We start from the raw sequence: 17,825 nt of genomic DNA on the forward strand, positions 1-17,825 counted from the left end.
GTTCTGCGTATGCTCTGGATTTACAAACTCCATGCCCATGTCTTTTTAATCAATTTAAACAGATGTGAAGCTACATTCTTTTTCAATTAGATTTGGTCTGGGTTTTTTTTTTAACACCATAATATGTAGATGAGAATTTTAAGATTAAAGTAGCCAATATCTAAGTTATGACAGCATCTTGACTCCTATGATGCAGCAAAGCCCAGCTGTGACTCTCTGAGAAAATTTTAGCTTCACTAATGATCTCTCTAACCAGAACTGATTTTCTTTTCCTTTTACGAACTCATCGAGTGAACACGAAAAGTGACAGCAGAGTTTTGTTTGGCCCAGTTCCTATAGCAGAGAAGCATCTTACTAGCTTGTTTTTTCCCCTCAGCATATTGTAAGTTTCATTGTTATTGAATAGGTTATCAAGAGGTCACTGGGCTAACTGGTTGTTTGGATTTCCTAAAATTGTGCCCCTCCCTAAACGTGGCTAAAAAGATTGTTTACAGACTGCTCTGTGAACCTGGACTGCACACTAAAAATTGCACACAATGCTACTGCTATTTTGGTTTCCCCTTCCCACCCTCCCAGTCAACCTAGGTATTTCAGAACTATGTGGGGTTCATTAAGATTCTTAAAAAAACAGAAGACAAACTTCAGAAACTCACTACAGATTCCTCAGTTCATCCTTATCAGATTTGCAATAAAGAAGTGCAGTGCAGAATGAGAGATCTTTAAACAAAGGCTTAGTTGTTTATAATTGGCCTTTAAAATGGCATGGTATTGTGGTGAAGGAATTAGACTGAGATTCTGAGCTGTGTTCACTTCCTCTGACACTCACTTCTTATGTGACCTTGGGTGCGTCACTTAGTCTCTTTGGGCCTCAGTTTCCCACCTGTGAAATGGGGGTGATAGCACTTCCTTTCTCCCACTGTTTGTTTGTCTTGTCTATTTAGACAGTAAGTTTTTCTGGACAGGGACAGTCTCTTACTATATGTTCATACATCATCTAACACATTTGTCACTAGCACCTGCTGCAACTGTGGTGCAACAGCATAGAATACTGTCCTGGGGAGAGAGCCAGCCAATGAAAGGGTAGCTTAAACTGGGGCGACGTCTTGGAATCTGCCCAAAGAGGGTGGTTGAAAGATGGTTAGAGAGGAAGGAGGTGAAAAGGGACTGCCCTGGGGGCAGGGGAAGCAGATTTGCTGAGAAAGTTGTATTAGAGGAAACTGGTCCCTGAAGGGCAGTGTGCAGGGAGCCCTGTCACAAGGGGCATAGACTGCAAGACAGGTAAGGTTGACACTGACAGAAGGAATACAGTTTGGGTACCTGGGGAAAGGGTGTGGCTCTCCAGATGAGGAGCTGTTGTTTCTTGGAAAGAGGTATGGTCACCACAGTGTCAGAGCAAAGGAGCATTGTAAGCCAGAGAGAGGAGATCCTGGGCAGGATGGATGCAGCTGGACTTTGCAGGCAGCGAGAGGAGGATTTGATTCCTTCTTGGGGTGACACAGTGTGTTGTTGAAAAGACTTCTTCTCTTGTGATGGTAATTTACAGCTTATTGTTTTCCTAAGCAAGTATTTAATGTTACTTTATATCATATGATTATTCCGTTGTTAGTGTTCATGCCCAATTTCTGGGTTTTCCTTTTATAAAGTTTAAAAGTTAAGGTTATTTGTATTATATTGGGTTGCCTTTGAGTCTCCTCACAAGGCTGGGTCACAGCACACTTACTCTTGGTCAAGGTCACTAGGTGCTATCGAAATACAATCAGTCAATACTACTACTACTAATGCTGGCCCAATTCTGTTACCACAAAAATTGATGATTTTTATCATTGATTTCAGTGGGAGCAGGATCAGGGCCTACATTTGCAATCACTTCCATGATGTTTTAATGAATATTGGTCCAATCTGTACTGCTTGTAATTGTTGTTAGAGAGGCTATTCCATGGGGAAGGCTTACTCAGGTGGATATTCTATATTACTACAGGACTATACAAATCTTCAGGAAAGGTACTGACGAATAGCTTATAGATATGCTACTGAGTGAAGTACACAGCACTTTCCAGGTCTGAGTCAACACTTCTTAACACCACTTTGTGCCAGTGTCATGCCACTGAAATCACCTCGTTGGGGTTCTTGACCACATAATGGCTTTTACTTTTTACGTTTTCTCAGTAAAAATGTTCATTTAATAATATGGCCCATTTAAGTTTCCCCTGAGTTGAATGTGCTTTGGATGTTGGATCAGGCATTAAGAGCTGAGCGTGGAAGGAAGAATCTAGTCAGTAGAACTATTTTTAAGCTTTAAAATTGAAAAAAAAAACAAAAAAACTATTACCAAAGAGTGACTTTTCTTACTTTGCACTCTTCTTGAACTTGAAGTATATAGAATAATTCATGCCAACAAGTATCACTTAAAATCAGTCTTAACTCTGGCTCCTTTTCCCTTGAAAAATACAGAATAACAGCCTGAATATGTAATATTCTTGATATGTTTGGTCTCACCCATTTGCACCATCAGGATAACATTAGAAAGTCCACGTTGCTGTCAGATTTACAGTTTGCTGCTAAAACATTTTGCTTAGGAAGGAATATGGGAAATAGATATTTTATAGGAATTAATACCAATGCCTCTTAACTGTATAGGTATGGGCAGGAGTGCCGGCAGCCTTTTTGGCAAAAAATGGCACCCCCGACAGAGGCGGCAGAAGGTCACGCCCCCAAAATACCACTGACGACAGTGGCGGCCAGATGTTCGGCCGCTGCGGTCGCCACCCCCCAAATGTCAGTGCCCTAGGCTACCGCCTAGATTGCCTAATGGGTTGCGCCTGCCCTGGGTATGGGGAATCTTCCAAGGGGGCAGCAGTTTGAGAGCACTGCATGGAAACTGAGCACTCAGTTTTTGATGCTCTGGAAATCACAGAGGTTTCAAAGGTGAGAGTGAGTGGTGCTGGAAATGATAGAATTATGTGCTTGCTCCAGGTGTGCAAAATGCCAGGGCTTTCTACCTGGATGCTTAACAACTGGAGCAGCGAGAAATCAGCTGTCACATGAGGTTATTGGACACCACCTCTGCAGACATGCCAAACCTGCAAAACATAAAAAATGCAGAAATTGGGCTTGTTTTTGGCTTAATTGGCTTTTGAGTTGCTTGTTGCCCAGTTTTTGGCTTGTAGCTTCTTGCTTGTTTGGCGTGTAGCTTGTTGCTTCTTTTTTTTTGACCAGCTCCCAGCAAGTGGGGGCAAGGGCGGGCAAGCGGGGTAAGGGGCAAGCAGAGGCAAAGGATGAGAATCAGGGGTGCACAGTGAGTCCACCACAATCCCAGATTGCACACTGGGGGGAGGAGGGGTGGAATGTAGTCACATAGAGCATTGGTGTTCTTAGGGATTGGCTTGTTTTGACCTTGTTATGAAATGGGATTAACTTGATTTTTGGTTTATTGTGAAAGTCGGGGTGCTTATTTACCACGTGAAAGTTGGCAACTGTGCACCTCTGCTGTGCCTATTTTTTACCAACTGTCACAGTGTCTCTCTCCTTCCGTGGATCTCAAATATTATGCAGGAAGTTATTCAGGGGCTACCTGGTGATCATTAAGCAGTAGGAAGAACCCAGAAACCCATTGCAAATGCAAAAGGAATTTGGACAAGTATTGGCAAACAATCACATTACTTCTATCAGACGACCTCACGAAGGGTGCAGAAGAACTGTTGAAAAATGGAATTTGCACCAAATAAGGTACATACTATCATCTCCAAATTATACACTTTGTATAAAAATGGAAGACCCCATCAGGAACCATAATTTGCTTGCCACCCAGAAGTGGACAGAACACCTCAGTGACTCACATTTTTGGAAAATTGTGATCTGTAATTGGAACATAGCATTAGAAGGGAGACAGTAGAGGATGATTTCTGGGTAATGGGCTTGCTCCAGGGTTGGGGCACATAGTGGGTGTGGTCAAATGAGGGTTAGGCTAGAGCATTGCTGAGTTCCAGCAATCCCCAACTAGTATAATGTCTGTCATGGTTATAGTCAGCTGAGGTAGTCTGGAGCATATAACTAGCATTAGTTAAAAGTTTTCCCTGAAAACATTTTTTGAAGGAAAATTGGGGTTTTGATTGTTTAAAAATGTATGTGGAATGTGTCTCCTTTCCTTGAAAATTTTTTGTCCCCAAACTAATTAGTTTTTTTGTCCCCAAACTAATTTTTCTCCCTCTATTTCTGGCAGCCACAATTATTATTTATTTATTATATTTGGCACTTTATAGGTTAACTTTTTTTTATGACAAGTCAAAATATCCCATAAAAAACACCACTTCCTCTGTTTTCCAACCAGCTGTTTATAGAACTAACCCCAGCATTGGGGAGCCTCCAATGACTAATTTGCATCTCCCTCCCCCTGCAGTTCCCACCAATTCCCCTGAAATTTCACATGCTACAACCCTTCCCAGAAAAATTATCTTGGAAAGAAAAAGAGATTTATGAAGCCTGATTTTCCACTGCTTGACACCTTTTATAGTCATTTATACCTGTCCCGTGTAACATGTAACACACCACTGTTTTCGTGTGGCACCATTTTGCTCTCACTTTGCCCTGGTAAGGGCAGGGCAGTGGAGAATCAGACCTATGGTGTTTAAGAAATTCCTACTCATTGTCTTTTTGAGTACTTTCCTATTTTGGAACAATCATTCTACCGCCAAATGGGCTGCAGATGCCAAATGTATTTTGTTGCCCTTGCCGAGGAGAGGTGCTGTGTTTAGTGGGATTATTTTGGGGGCGGGTGTTAGCGGGGGAAATTGGAGATACATGACAGAGTGTGGAATCGGTTGGCAGGCTTTGCTAAAGTGTGCACAGTAAGGGGCCCAAAATAGGGGAGGGGAACAAAGATGTTTGCGTAGCCTCTTTATGCCCTCAATCCTAAAACAGGGTTGTGGCTGAAGGGTTGTTCTGAAGCACAAGGGTGCAACAGAAATCAATCCTCCCACTTCTATCATAAGAACAGTATCATGCTCCTGTGGCACATCACATAACTCTGATATATAACAGTGTCTGCTGGGACTATATTCCCTTCATCACTGTTACTTTGGGTAGATATAGACAGATACAGAAAGAAAAAGTGGGTCCCAGCCATGGCTCAAGGAACCCATGCCATAAACTACAAAACCATACACAACTAAATAGCCAGCAGAACACAAAACTCCCTTCTCATTCCTCACCCCTATTTAAAACCACTGGGGGGAGAGGGAAGAAGGCACGTAGCTAGCTAATAAAGCTAGTCAGAAAATGGAATTTCATTGCATGCAAAAGTGGGATATCTTGACATCTGTTTTCATTCAGAATAGGAACAAAACATGAAAATTTCCCTCTGAATGTAAAATCTGGAAAATTTCTACAACACAAACTAAACATTTTATTTTGATAGTGTACATAATTCAGTTTTGATAATGTTTACACAATGTAAAAGCTAAAATAACTATAGTAGATAAGTAAAATATCAATATTCAGTATTAATATTAAAATAAAAGTCAGAATTAAATATTTCAAATGATCAAGTCAAAATGAAATGTCTTTTTTTTACTGAAACAAAAACGTTTCAACATTATCAAAACATTGAAGTAAACACATTACCACAGAATGTTTAGATATTGACAAAACTGCATTATCTAATGTAAACTGTTCCTTCAAGAATGCTTCTACCAGGTCCAATAGACAGATGGATGAAAGAACAAGAATTGATTCTCTAATGGTAATGAGGTACTAGATTCAAGGGCCTGTCTGATAACTGAGGTAATGGGACCTGATCCTTGTTTACACTAGTCCTGTTTATGCCACTTTGACAGTGTAAAGGGACCTAAAGTGGAAGTAAATCATATTTACTGTAAATAAATTCACATTCATGTTAAGGCCCCTCTGCACTGCCAAAGTGGCATAAAGAGCCATAGTGCAAAAGAAAATCTGGCTCAAAGTCTTCAGTTACTCCAAGCAGAAGTGTTCATTTTTGCTTGTCCTTCTTAGACCAATATGGTTTATTAATTGCAGAGAATATTGTCCTCTCATTAGGGATATCAGTTCTTCACATTTGATCTTATTGTCACATGCACTGCTTTTTTCCCTGAGAGTCTTTTTTTCCTGCCAACTCTCCTGGTTGTATGTACAGATATTCATCGAGAGAAATAATCATAAATTTCATTACTTGCCTGCTTGAATCATAGCTGTTAAAATTCCTCTCATAACATTTTAAAAACCATTGTAAAAACTAAATTAAAATGAAGCAATTTATTTTTCATTATTAAAAATGGTGTAATATTTTACTCATACCAACAAATCCTGCCATTTCTTGGAGATAAATGGTCCACACTATGAGGTTTTTCAAATGACTGTATGACTTCCATTGTCTTTTATTAAAGGTTGAGAGCAGGCTAAAGGCTGTCCAAGGATATCCAGGTGTATTGCTGTTATCTTAAAAGGCACCTGAAGGCTGCAGTGTTGCCTTGATTATCTACACACCTATAGAAAATATCTGCTTGATTTTTATGGGTGTGCTGAGCACAGAATCATAAAAGAGACAATAAAGGCAGTCTCTGTGTGAGTTTACCAGACCAGAAGATGAGCTCTGTGTGGCTCGAAAGTTTGTCTCTTTCAGTAACAGAAGTTGGTCCAATAAGAGAGATTACCACACCCACCTGGTCTCTCTAATATCCTGGGAATGACACAGCTGTGACCCCACTCATAGAGACTGTAAAAGGCAGATGTGGGAAAAGAAAATTACTGAACCGAGGATGGAAGCAAAGAAGCCATAGCTTGCTTACACAGTGTGATTCAAGAGAATGGGGGAAATGATGCACCAATCTGGAGATATTGTTGGGGGAAGTGTGCACAATGTTCACAAATTATGTGTTTCTAACCAGAAAGATCCATCTTCTGGCAAGGATATTCAAGGAACTGATGCCAAAATCTTTGGCCATTATTATCTCAGAAGATGATTATAATATTTCAGAAACATATGTGCTGTCTGTACTATTACACGTTTTATGAGAAAAGAGACAGAGGCCAAAGGAGGTCTCACATGGGAATAGACTACATGCATCCTGCTGGAGCAGGAAGGGAAGGAAAGGAGGGCAAGGCCAGACTTTCTCTCTCCATCTTGTGGAGTAAACAGGGAGGATGCCCCCAAAAAACCTTTGTAAAGCTACCAGGAACATAGGGTGCTCCTGGGGAGCCAGTGGCAAGCCTACCCATCTGCTACGGCTGGAAAGCAAGGAAAGAAATGGGAGGCTGCTTCTTGGGTTTCCTGATCTCTCATGACAGTGTGACTCCACTCAGCCTGTACCCAGCTCAAAAGAGACCTGTTGGGGTGGAGGAGAGCTGAACCTTATGGTGGGGGATTACATACAGGATAATGTTGGCAAAGCCACAAGAAGAAGGATGCTGGATTTTCTCACAGGCTTGCAGGGTGATGATGCCACATAGATTGGCAATTCCTCAACCATACCTGTCTGCCTTGCCCAGGTATATTTCACTGCCCCAGATATGCAGAGGACACTTTAGAATCAGAGGATGCTGTTGCTGTCTAAGTTCCTTGCCCTCAATTGCCACACCAAATGTGTCACATTTGTGCATTTATTTAACTTTCTCCACACCATTCAGAGTTTTTTTTCTGATGGGCAATGATCGGGCTCACAGAGACATTAGTACATTAGTATTTCCATGACAGATTTCTTTACCACCTTGAATTAAAATTTTGGAAATAACTTTTTTGTAAAAACAGTCATTTAACAGACACATATCTTCACCCATTGATCATGATTTGGAGGATCTGCCAGTACCACTTATGAATTCCGTGTGAGATTCTGAACTTTCTGTATTGTGTCATATTTCTATTATGATAGGTCCTGCGCTTCTCCCCCCTGTGGGGGTTTCAGGACACCATTTCTCAGCCCTAAACTGGGGTATCAACTGTCCCACTAGTGTCCTAGAAAAGGGGAATGGAGAGGGAGGGACCCAGGCCCACCCTCTACTCTGGGTCCCAAGCCAGGGGCCCTAAGGATAGCAGTAAACCAGTTGAACTAGGGATTCCTTCCCCTATGCTACTTCCCTTTCTGGCCCTTCAGCTTGTGGGGCTTCCTGCCCTCTCTCCACTTGGGCCAAGTTTCTCCCAACCCCTTGTCTCTGTGGAGTCCCTCTGCTCTGCACAAGTCGGGTTTCCCTTTACCTAGGGTCTTGGTCTTCTGACCCATCACAGCACTTCTCCAAACTGCTTTCCTTCAAACTGCTCTCTGCTCCAACACCAAACCACTCTGCTTCAACTCCTCCAACTGCCTGATTGGCACAGTTTTTTTTTTATCAGGTGATTGGTTTCACGTGCTCTAATTGGTTTAATTGGTTTCAGGTGCTCTAATTAATCTGCAGCAGCCTCTCTTCCCTCTACAGGGAATAAAGCTCTCATCATTCTGGGGCTTACATATCTCCCATCGATCACTCTCCTGTTGCCCTCTGGCTGTGCTATATCACAGTACCTACCTTCACTCAGCTGCAATCTCCATTTTGAATATGGGAGCTAGTTACCTTTTCTGTGGTTTCTTTTCCCCTATCTTGGGCTGAGGCCTGGTGTAGCTATACTGAAAATATAGCTTGACATAGCTGAATTGCTCAGGATGAGTGACATAGCTATGGCAACCTAACTCCAGATCCATGGAAGAATGCTTCTGTCATCCTAGCTACTGCTGCTCGGGGAGGTGGACTACCTACTGTCACAGAAAATCTTCTTCTGTTGTTGTAGGAAGCATCTACATTATGGTGTTACTATAGTGGCATAGTGACAGCATCATAGCTGTGCTGCTGTAGCACGTGTAGTGTTGATGTGGCCTCAAATTCCAAGGTTTAGTGACACAGGGCTGACATTAGCTGCTTGTTAAGGACTATAAACACCTGAATGGGCCTCACTTAGGGAGAACAAAAGAAAAATCTACCTCGTAGAGGAAACCAGTTCTCTCCAAATCCCTTCAACAGGGGGCCTGGAGAGTGGAAATTCCCCTAGCAGGATGAAGAAACAGGTGACCAAACCAGGTTATAAAAGGGGTCATGGGGGGAGACTCACAGAAAATGTGGGCAGCAGCTGATCCGTTTGGGATCTTTAGTTATTTTTACCAGCTCCAGAAGAGGGAAGCTGCTGTAGGAGCCTGATGAGGTAGGGATGAGCCCTTCCTATCTGGACACAGATGGCTTCCAAGGGAAGGGTGAGTTGTGGGGGGAACATTGTGTTCTGGGAGTTTGTCGTTTTCTGTATGATCAGTACTCAGTGTATTTCTCGTGCTTAAGTAAAGAGGAATAGTGTGTTATAATCCTGTGCAAAATAGCTGTGCTTTTCATGTGTCACACCAACCACATGCCTCTTGAGGTAAACCAGAAGGCTCACACCTTTAAATGGAGTTCTGGGATAGGGTGTGTTTAAGCCACGGGGAGAGTCTGAGGAGTTAGCACTGGTTCAGGGGCTGGGCAGCTCTCAGGAGGGAGTACTAGAGAGAAGATCTATGCACCAAGAGTTTGCCCAAGACAGGGACAGTGCCTGGGCTCTGTTCAGACTTTGAAGGCTTAAAATACCTGGGATTCAGAAGCTGGGTCCCCTCACAACAATCTGATGAGTGGCCAAGAGGGGGGATGTTCAACAGGACTCGTGACACCATTTCCATTTGAGTGCTTTGAGATGCTACCTGGAAGACCTTTGAGAGCTGGTGAAATAGGCCAGGATTTTGCAGCTTGGATGCTGAAAAGTACCTATTTCCATATCTGGGCAGCTACAGTTTCAAGCACCTGATTTTCCGAGGGTGCTGAGCATCTTCAACGCAGGAATTGTGGGTTCTCAACACCTCTGGAAGTCATGCCATGCATTTATTTATTTCCTTTTGTGTTATTCACCCAGCTCTAGTCCTTTTGTTCCATGAAACTCTGGTAAGAAATTTTTCATCTTAAAAAAAAGAAGGCCCGATCCAAAGGCCATTGAAATCAATGGAAAGATCTTTCCATTAACTTTAGTAGACTTTGGATCAGACCCTAAATAAACAAAATCCTGGATTGCCACCTATGGTGATATTGGCTCTTTGTTCTGCCCTTTAATGAGTAATGATTATGTTAGTTATGAAAAGCCTTATGCAACTTTTGGCATAGTTAGACATCGTATACTAGGCCTACTAGAGATGTATAATCTTAGGAACACTTAGATGGTTTCTTGGGTTGTGTAACAAATCATTATGGAATCTTGCTGAGCCTTGCTTTATTATTACAGGGCTTCAGGCTCTTACCCCCAGTAGCTCTGCATGTTTGTTAATATTTAAGCTATCTTGTAATTTGGGTAAGTAATAAGGATTTTTTTTCTTTAATTTTAGCTTCAGTAACAAAGATTACTGGGTTGAGGTTGGGGGAAGAGTGCAGTAGAAGCTAAATATTTTTGATGGCATATTTTAATTCTTTTTTGCTGATATATATTCTATCCTCCATGAATTTGTCTATGACTGGATAGCGTAGTGGTTAAGAGCGCCGCCCTTTGATACAGGAGACCGGGGTTCAAATCCTGGTTGGTACCCAACTTTCCAGTAGGGGTCCTTGGGCAAAAGACCCCCTAACGCTTCACCTCAGCTTCAATATGGAGTGACCACGAACTGGAGACTTACATCTGGCTACGGACGTCGCCCGATTAACAAGGTCTGCACAGATGTTGAGGAACAGACATCTGAAACATAAGTGGTTCTCTGGGAACAAACCATTAGGTATGAGAAGAGACTGGATTGATGGAAAATGCTACTATACAACAATAGACTAAGGAGATGGGGTAATGTGAAACATATGGGGACTGTGGATGACCAAAAACCTGCATCCCACTACTGAGAAACAGCTGGTTACCAAATACTTAACATATAAAGAGGAAGCTGCCTCACAACTTGAGATAGACCACTCCACATTACATCCATCTCAAGAGACTGGAAGAAAGTGGGGAGTGCAGGCCACTGAACTGAAAACTTCACTGCCACCCCTCTTCCATTGCAGAGCACAAGCTGATATGGATAAAGACATGGAGAAACTAGCTACAGTCAAATCTCGGAGAACATACCAGTGCCAGTGAGAAGTCACCTCAGATAGTATCAGTATCCAGAGGGTGACGTATTATCTGATCAATGTAAAGCAGCAGGAGATCCTGTGAGAGTTTATAGACTGTTAGAAAAATCCACTAGAGCCTCATATGACAGTTCCCCTACTACCACCATAACTCAAACCAATGAACTGTATTCCGCTACGACTCTGAATCCTGGAAGATGCTTGGCTACATTGATCAAAGAAGAACAGTATATACCACCCTGGAATGGTTGGAGGATAAGATTCAAAGGCGACTCGGAGAGAAAGTTAGTCAGCTTGGGTGACTACAGATAGGTGTAGAGATAAGGATAGACTCGAGCTCTGAAAAATACAGGGGTAACCTGACCCATCTGGAAGCCTAGCGAGCTAAACAAAGGGCTCACAGCACGTACCAGGGTAAGGAGATACAATAGGGAGAATAGAGCAAAAAAAATATGCCTTGTTCCAAACGAACATCCAAGGTGTACTTCCCACTCAGTGCAAGAAACACATACCAGCGCAAATGAACAGTACTCGGAAGAATATGGGAGAGAAAGGAAGACCTAACACCAGCGCAGTGGCGCAGGGCTGAGAACAGAGCCAGCAATCTCCAACAGACCAATACATCACAGTAGAGACACCAGGAGCGGGTAAAGAACTGAGAGACTTGGACAGCCCTGGACCGACATATCACACCTATGGCTAAAGAACTACGAGCAGTGCATGAACACCATAGCAGCACAGAATGAACCCAGCTGCTTACAGCAGGCTCCCACAACTGGGCTAAAACAGGAGGTACTCAGTGCTGATCATGAAAGACCCTCAAGGGAACAGAAGTCCAACTAGCGCCAATAACCTGCTCCCAACAAGAAGAATCCTATCAGGATCATGCCCAAGCTACGACCATTGGGCAGTCAATGATGCACAGCTCAAAGGGCATTGGGGAACAACACCAGAGGCTCAAAACACCAGTGCTCTAATAGAGCTTTCGCTCCAAGTCTGACAGACCAATCTGAGCACGCTGTAGATTGACTTTACAGGAATGCCTATGATCCAATGCTACAAGTGAATGTCTGGCGCATAATATACAAAGTCAACAGGACACTAAGGACCCTCTCAAGACTCAAGGGACTAGGAAGACAACACGAAAGTCAACTCAAGGCAGCTGCACAATGCCATCAAGTCAGCATATACCAAGCTGCTGCATATGTCCCCCGCTGCTGTTCTGCAATAGGCTAAACCCCCTCAAGCCAGAATAATCACTAAGGACTGGATACAGGTACAAGTCAGGAGTGGAACTACCAATCAAGCCAACCCCCCTACATGGATGAACAACTGATGCTAAGAATGAACGATAATCCGACTACGCTAATCCACCTGACGCGGATCTACAGTGAGGATAATCGGGATGTCATTGCGACTGGAGAAGTTGGCCCGATGGTATGAAAGAGAGGAAAGGTAGTCCAAGAACTAGATGGGGTGGAACTACAACGGCCACAATAAGCAGACATACAGACCACTACAAGTACCGTGGTCCACAGTCACATGAAACTAACGATGAGGAGGCAAGGAAACAGCAACATCCAATATCAAAAGGATAAGACAGTCCTAAGAAGCCACTCAGTGAAGAAACAAGATCCACGCCAGCAACAGAATACGCCCTGCCGTCATCAAGATACCCGCGGTATAGTAGCGCCAAAGGAGGACATGGAACGCCCCGAATGTGAAGACCCAGAAGCTCCTCACAATCACTAGGTTCCACCAAGTCCAACACCCAGAGACTGTATACACCCGGAAAAGAAGGCGGCGGGCTTGGTGGCATCAAAAACCACGTCCTGGATAAACCCGACACCAGAGTAACATCAGTAGTGGCCCCAAAGATAGCTCTGAGAAATCCGAGGCACAAAGACATGGGAGAAGACCAAGCAGAAAAGTGCATGGCAAGACATAGACCCTCATGGGATTACATTGACAGATAACTGAGGTGGCTGACATTGGAAAAATCCACATGCGAAACGACTGACTAAAAGACAGCACTGAGGCACTGACATAGAGGCACAGGGAAACAGGCACTGAGCACCAGATCCAATTGAAGCAGGGGTCCTACACACTAAGATAAAGAGACCCAAGGTGCAACTGTGCGAGAGGCCTCAGAGACAGTCCAACACCATAGTGGCAGGATGAAGATGCAGGCAGGACAGCATACAATGAATCGGAACAACCAATGCTGGCATGTGTACAGGAACATCTGCACAACGAGGCTAGACCCTCCAAGACCAGATGGAGATTCCACAGAAGTTGTGGAAGAATAGCAGGCTAAGGTCGTGGAACTCCAGATCCAACGACAGGCAGTACGCCTCAACCAAACATCGTGTAATAACAAGGAAGCAGAAGAAGCGGTGGTGATAGACTATGCATGCAAAGTGACAACAACATCAGAGAAGATATGAAAGCTGGAAATACCGAGGCTGAAAAGAGAACTAGAGAGGATGTGGAAAAGTGAAAAGCCAAATGTCCCAGTGGTGGTAGGAGCACCGGTGTGACTCCTAAGCTGGGTGAAGTGGCCTCCAACAGATCCCAGGATACAACACGGAGCTCTCTGTCCAAGAAGAGGCAGTGATAGGAACAGCTAAGATACTGCGCAGAACCCTCAAACTCCCAGGCCTCTGGTAGAGGACCCGAGGTTGGGGAAGACACATACCACCCATAGGGGTGAGAGGGGAATTTTTTTTAATTTTTATATATATATATATAACAGACAAATTCATGGAAGATAGGTCCATCAATAGCTATAAGCCAGGATGGGCAGGGATGGTGTCCCTAGCCTCTTTTTGCCAAGAGCTGGGAATGGATGACGGGATGGATCACTTAATGATTACCTATTCTGTTCATTCCTTCTGAGGTACCTGGCATTGGCCACTCTCAGAAGACAGGATACTGGGCTAGATGGACCTTTGGTCTGACCCAGTATGGTCGTTCTTATGCTCTTATGTTCTTAACGTGAAACAGAGGTCTTCCAAAGCCTTTAGTATTCTTATTTCCTAAGGAAGCAAATGATAAATCATTTGGAAAGACCTTGCTTTTTGAATAAGGCAGCTTACGCAGCAGAAGAAGATAGTTTACCCGATTAAAACTTTTCATACATATAGACGGGCACCTTTCAAATGCCAGTTTTGACTGATTAAAACTCTGTATTAAGAGCCTGAGCGAAAGCCCTTCTAAGTCAGTGGAAAGACAATCACTGACATCAATGGTTCAGGCCCTAAAAGTACATCTACACAGCATTTTGGGCTGAGCAGGAGCAAGCCTCCCAGTTTGGGTTGATAGACTTGGACTAGTGGGACTCGCATTAACACTCTAAAAATAGCTGTACAGAGACCACTTCAAAGTTACAGGTCAGAAGCCCACCTCCTTCCCTAGCCTTCAGAGCTCGAGCTCCAGCATGAGCCACAACTTCAAAGTACTATCTACACTGCTCTTTGTAGAGGTCAGACATGAGCCCTGTTAGCCAGGCCTGGGATGCTCTTTCCCACTTGTTCCAAAATGCTATGCTTATTGTTCAGGCAGAGAATATCTGCACTATAGACTAGTGTGGATAAAACAGCACTTGCTTTTGATGCCTCTGCTCTGTCCTGTTACACCTTAGAATCTCTTACCATACCTGGCCTAATTACAAGACACATCTTTCAGTTATTTCATTTAGACTTCTGAGAGCCTGTTACCTCTCTTCAGAACCGGACAAACAAATCTGTGTTATCTCCCCTAGCATATCTCAATCAAAACTCCAATTTGATGGCAATTTAAAAACCCTTCTGCATGTCTCCAGAGTAGCCAAGGTACTGCCCAAGCATGGAATTTCTGGTGAGTGAGGCTAGGAGGCTGCTGTGCTCAGAACGGCCCAGATATGGTACCTGAAAGGCTCTATGGATGGGACTTTCAAAATGGATCAATGTTAGCCTCTCAGGGGCCAGCCTGAAGTACTGCGGGTCTCCTGGTAACCTAATGAGCACAGCTGGTCTGATAGCAGCTGTCTGATTGACTGAGTCACCTGAGTGGCTGCAGGAGTCAGCAGGCTGATACTTAAGCACAGAAGCAGCAGCATGCTCCTTGCCTGTGGCTGTGCTTGTTCCTGTCCAAGCTGTCTCTGCCCCTGCTCTATCCTGTACCTGTTCCTGGCCCAGCACCCAGCTCTGTCCTGCCTTCTGACTTATGTCTCTGATCCTTGGCTATGCCTCCTGACTATGACTCTGGTTAACTCTTCAGCTTTGACTTCTGACTCTTTGCTTTGATGCTTGGCTTTGCTCCAGGAGCCCCTGCTTGGATTCAGCTCTAACAGGTATAAATGTTAATCCAGGCAGTAGGACAGACTGTCTATTACTTGGTTGCTGACATATCCTAACTCTGCTTCCATTACAATCGTTACATTCCATTAAAATTCCCATTGATTTCAATGAGACTGGAGTTCAGGCACTGTTGAGTGCTTCTGACAACTCTAACCTATATCTAATTGAAGGCAATGGGAAGATGCCCCAGACCTAAAGGTCACATATAGCTTCCAGGTACTCTGTGAAAGCCCAGGTATACCTGGCTTTTGAAATGTGTAGCAAAGATCTTAAATCAGGGGTATAGCTAGATTAGACTAGCAGAAGTGGAAGTTTGAGAATTAATTGTGATGGTTCTCAGGTTACCCAGGATTGTAAGTCACCTCAGTACTCTCTGCTTGCTTCCATCACTGGGGCAGTCTTGCTTGTGCTTAGCTGGGTGTTAGCTCCCTGGCACCATCAACTAGCCCACAGGATAGTGCTTAAGTGGCTATATCGGCCCTTCCTTTTCCTGGCAGTTTAACAATAGGTGCACCCCACTCCTCAAATCCCTTTGAAGCATTCCCCCTGATGCTGGCTCTTCACAGAATTATCAAGCTAGCTTGTATGATTCAATTCAGGATCAGCACTTTGCTTAATATCATAGCACTCAATTATATTTATAGTGAAAACAAGAATAAATTTGTTATCAAAGATTCAAATGATAGTGACTAGAAATATTGGAAACAAATCATTATATACAAAATAGAACCATAACTCGCTGTCCTAGAATGTATTGTGTTTACTCCTAGACTGAATAATCAACCCCTGGCTTGTTTTAACCCTGTGTGCTCCTTCCCTGTTGACTTCACATCTCTTTGGTAAGATTTGACTTAATATGTAAATAGGCATTCATTGTGTTGATTTACAAAGGTTAATTTACATCCTGACACAAAGAAAGATGAATAAACATCTGACAGAAAACCTGTTTTTCACCTTTGCTGGTGACTAATACTTTGATACATATCTAAGAACATATTTTCAGTATGTATACATAACTCCTTACTTAGTATCTGTACATACATTTCACAATTATATTAATAACTAGCATGACACTGGCTTTCATTTGAGAATTCAGACATTCTTTGGTGAACCAGAATGTACATACCAGACTCAGTTGTAAGTTAAGCATATGCTTATGTGCTTTGTTGAATCAGGGCTAAAGTAAAGGGTTACTGGAAGACAGGAGGGGCAGATGGGTGTTATTCAGAATGGTTACATGGTCAATTTCACCCTCTGCACACTCACCACTGCTCAAGAAAGCAAAATTAGGAGAGCCTCTCACTTGTTCTCTTATTTCAATACACAGTACTTCTTGCCATTTTAAACCATTGGTGCCCTTTTTTACTTTAAGATCAGAAATCGAGCCCTGCAAACCCTTCTTATGCATTAGCCCTCATTCAAATATAATAGACTTTAAGGGTACTCCTTAGGTTAATAAAAATACTTGTATGAGTAAGACTTTGCAGAATTGGGCCCTGTGTTTGCAGTTCAATCATATTAACATTATAACCTAGATTTCCTTGTTATCATAATATAAAGTTTCTTACTACAGGAGGTTTATTTTTTTTATTGAAGACCTCTATTACTTACACTTTTCCTGACTATGTAAGTTCAGACTTTTTGGCACATGCTGTATGATGACATGCCAATAAAGAGCCACAGGATTTTAATTTGCAACTAAAATAATATAAATGTATTGATAACATTTCTTGTAATTAGATAAAATAGCTCAAAGATTGCAACTTTATTTTAACAATGTTTCTACCTGGCTGCCATTTAGAAAATATTTAATTCCCTAAAATTTGTTTTATTATTTTTCAGGAAGAAGATAGAAACTATAGAGGAAACTGATAATTGGATGCAAGAGCAAAACCACAAGGAATTCAGTGGCACTGCATAATAATCTTGATTTTGATATTTTGTATAGGTGGACAGAATAAAATCAAATTACAGATGTTGAATCAAATAAAAATAAGATGAAAAATAGTATTTGATGTTATTAGGACCATCTTTTGTACTCTTTATATGAGAACATTCTTTAAGGAGGCACTTTCAAATGAAGACAAGTATCTACTATTTAAATATAATCAAATATCTCCTGTATGTACAAACTGTAGTACAAGTCCAGTAATCACAACAGGAGGCTTCTTAAACTGGGTTACCAATCAGCCTTCTTTTGTTAGTGTATATGCATAACGTCTAAGGGCTCAGCTCTGTCCTCCAATGATCATCACTATGTTGTAGCTATCTGTATAACCTGAACAATAGCCGGACTTACATGATCAGTGGAAATGATACATATGAATTCATTGAAGGTTGAAACTGAACCCTTAGGGCTAGATTTTCAAAGCTTTGTGCAGTGAT

At 42.6% G+C, this 17,825-nt stretch overlaps 1 long non-coding RNA gene across 1 annotated transcript in view; it reads left to right on the top strand.

Moving 5' to 3' along the window:
- Positions 1-17,521, top strand: part of LOC116835518 (uncharacterized) — a 34,726-nt gene extending 17,205 nt beyond the window's left edge. The window contains exon 3 of the long non-coding RNA XR_004376218.2: positions 17,283-17,521. This is a non-coding gene — a long non-coding RNA (uncharacterized LOC116835518). The remainder of the gene's footprint in view (positions 1-17,282) is intronic.
- The last annotated feature ends 304 nt before the right edge of the window (positions 17,522-17,825 follow it).

Source organism: Chelonoidis abingdonii, chromosome 2 (genome assembly GCF_003597395.2).
Source record: "Chelonoidis abingdonii isolate Lonesome George chromosome 2, CheloAbing_2.0, whole genome shotgun sequence".
In the NCBI taxonomy this organism is placed as follows: domain Eukaryota; kingdom Metazoa; phylum Chordata; order Testudines; family Testudinidae; genus Chelonoidis; species Chelonoidis abingdonii.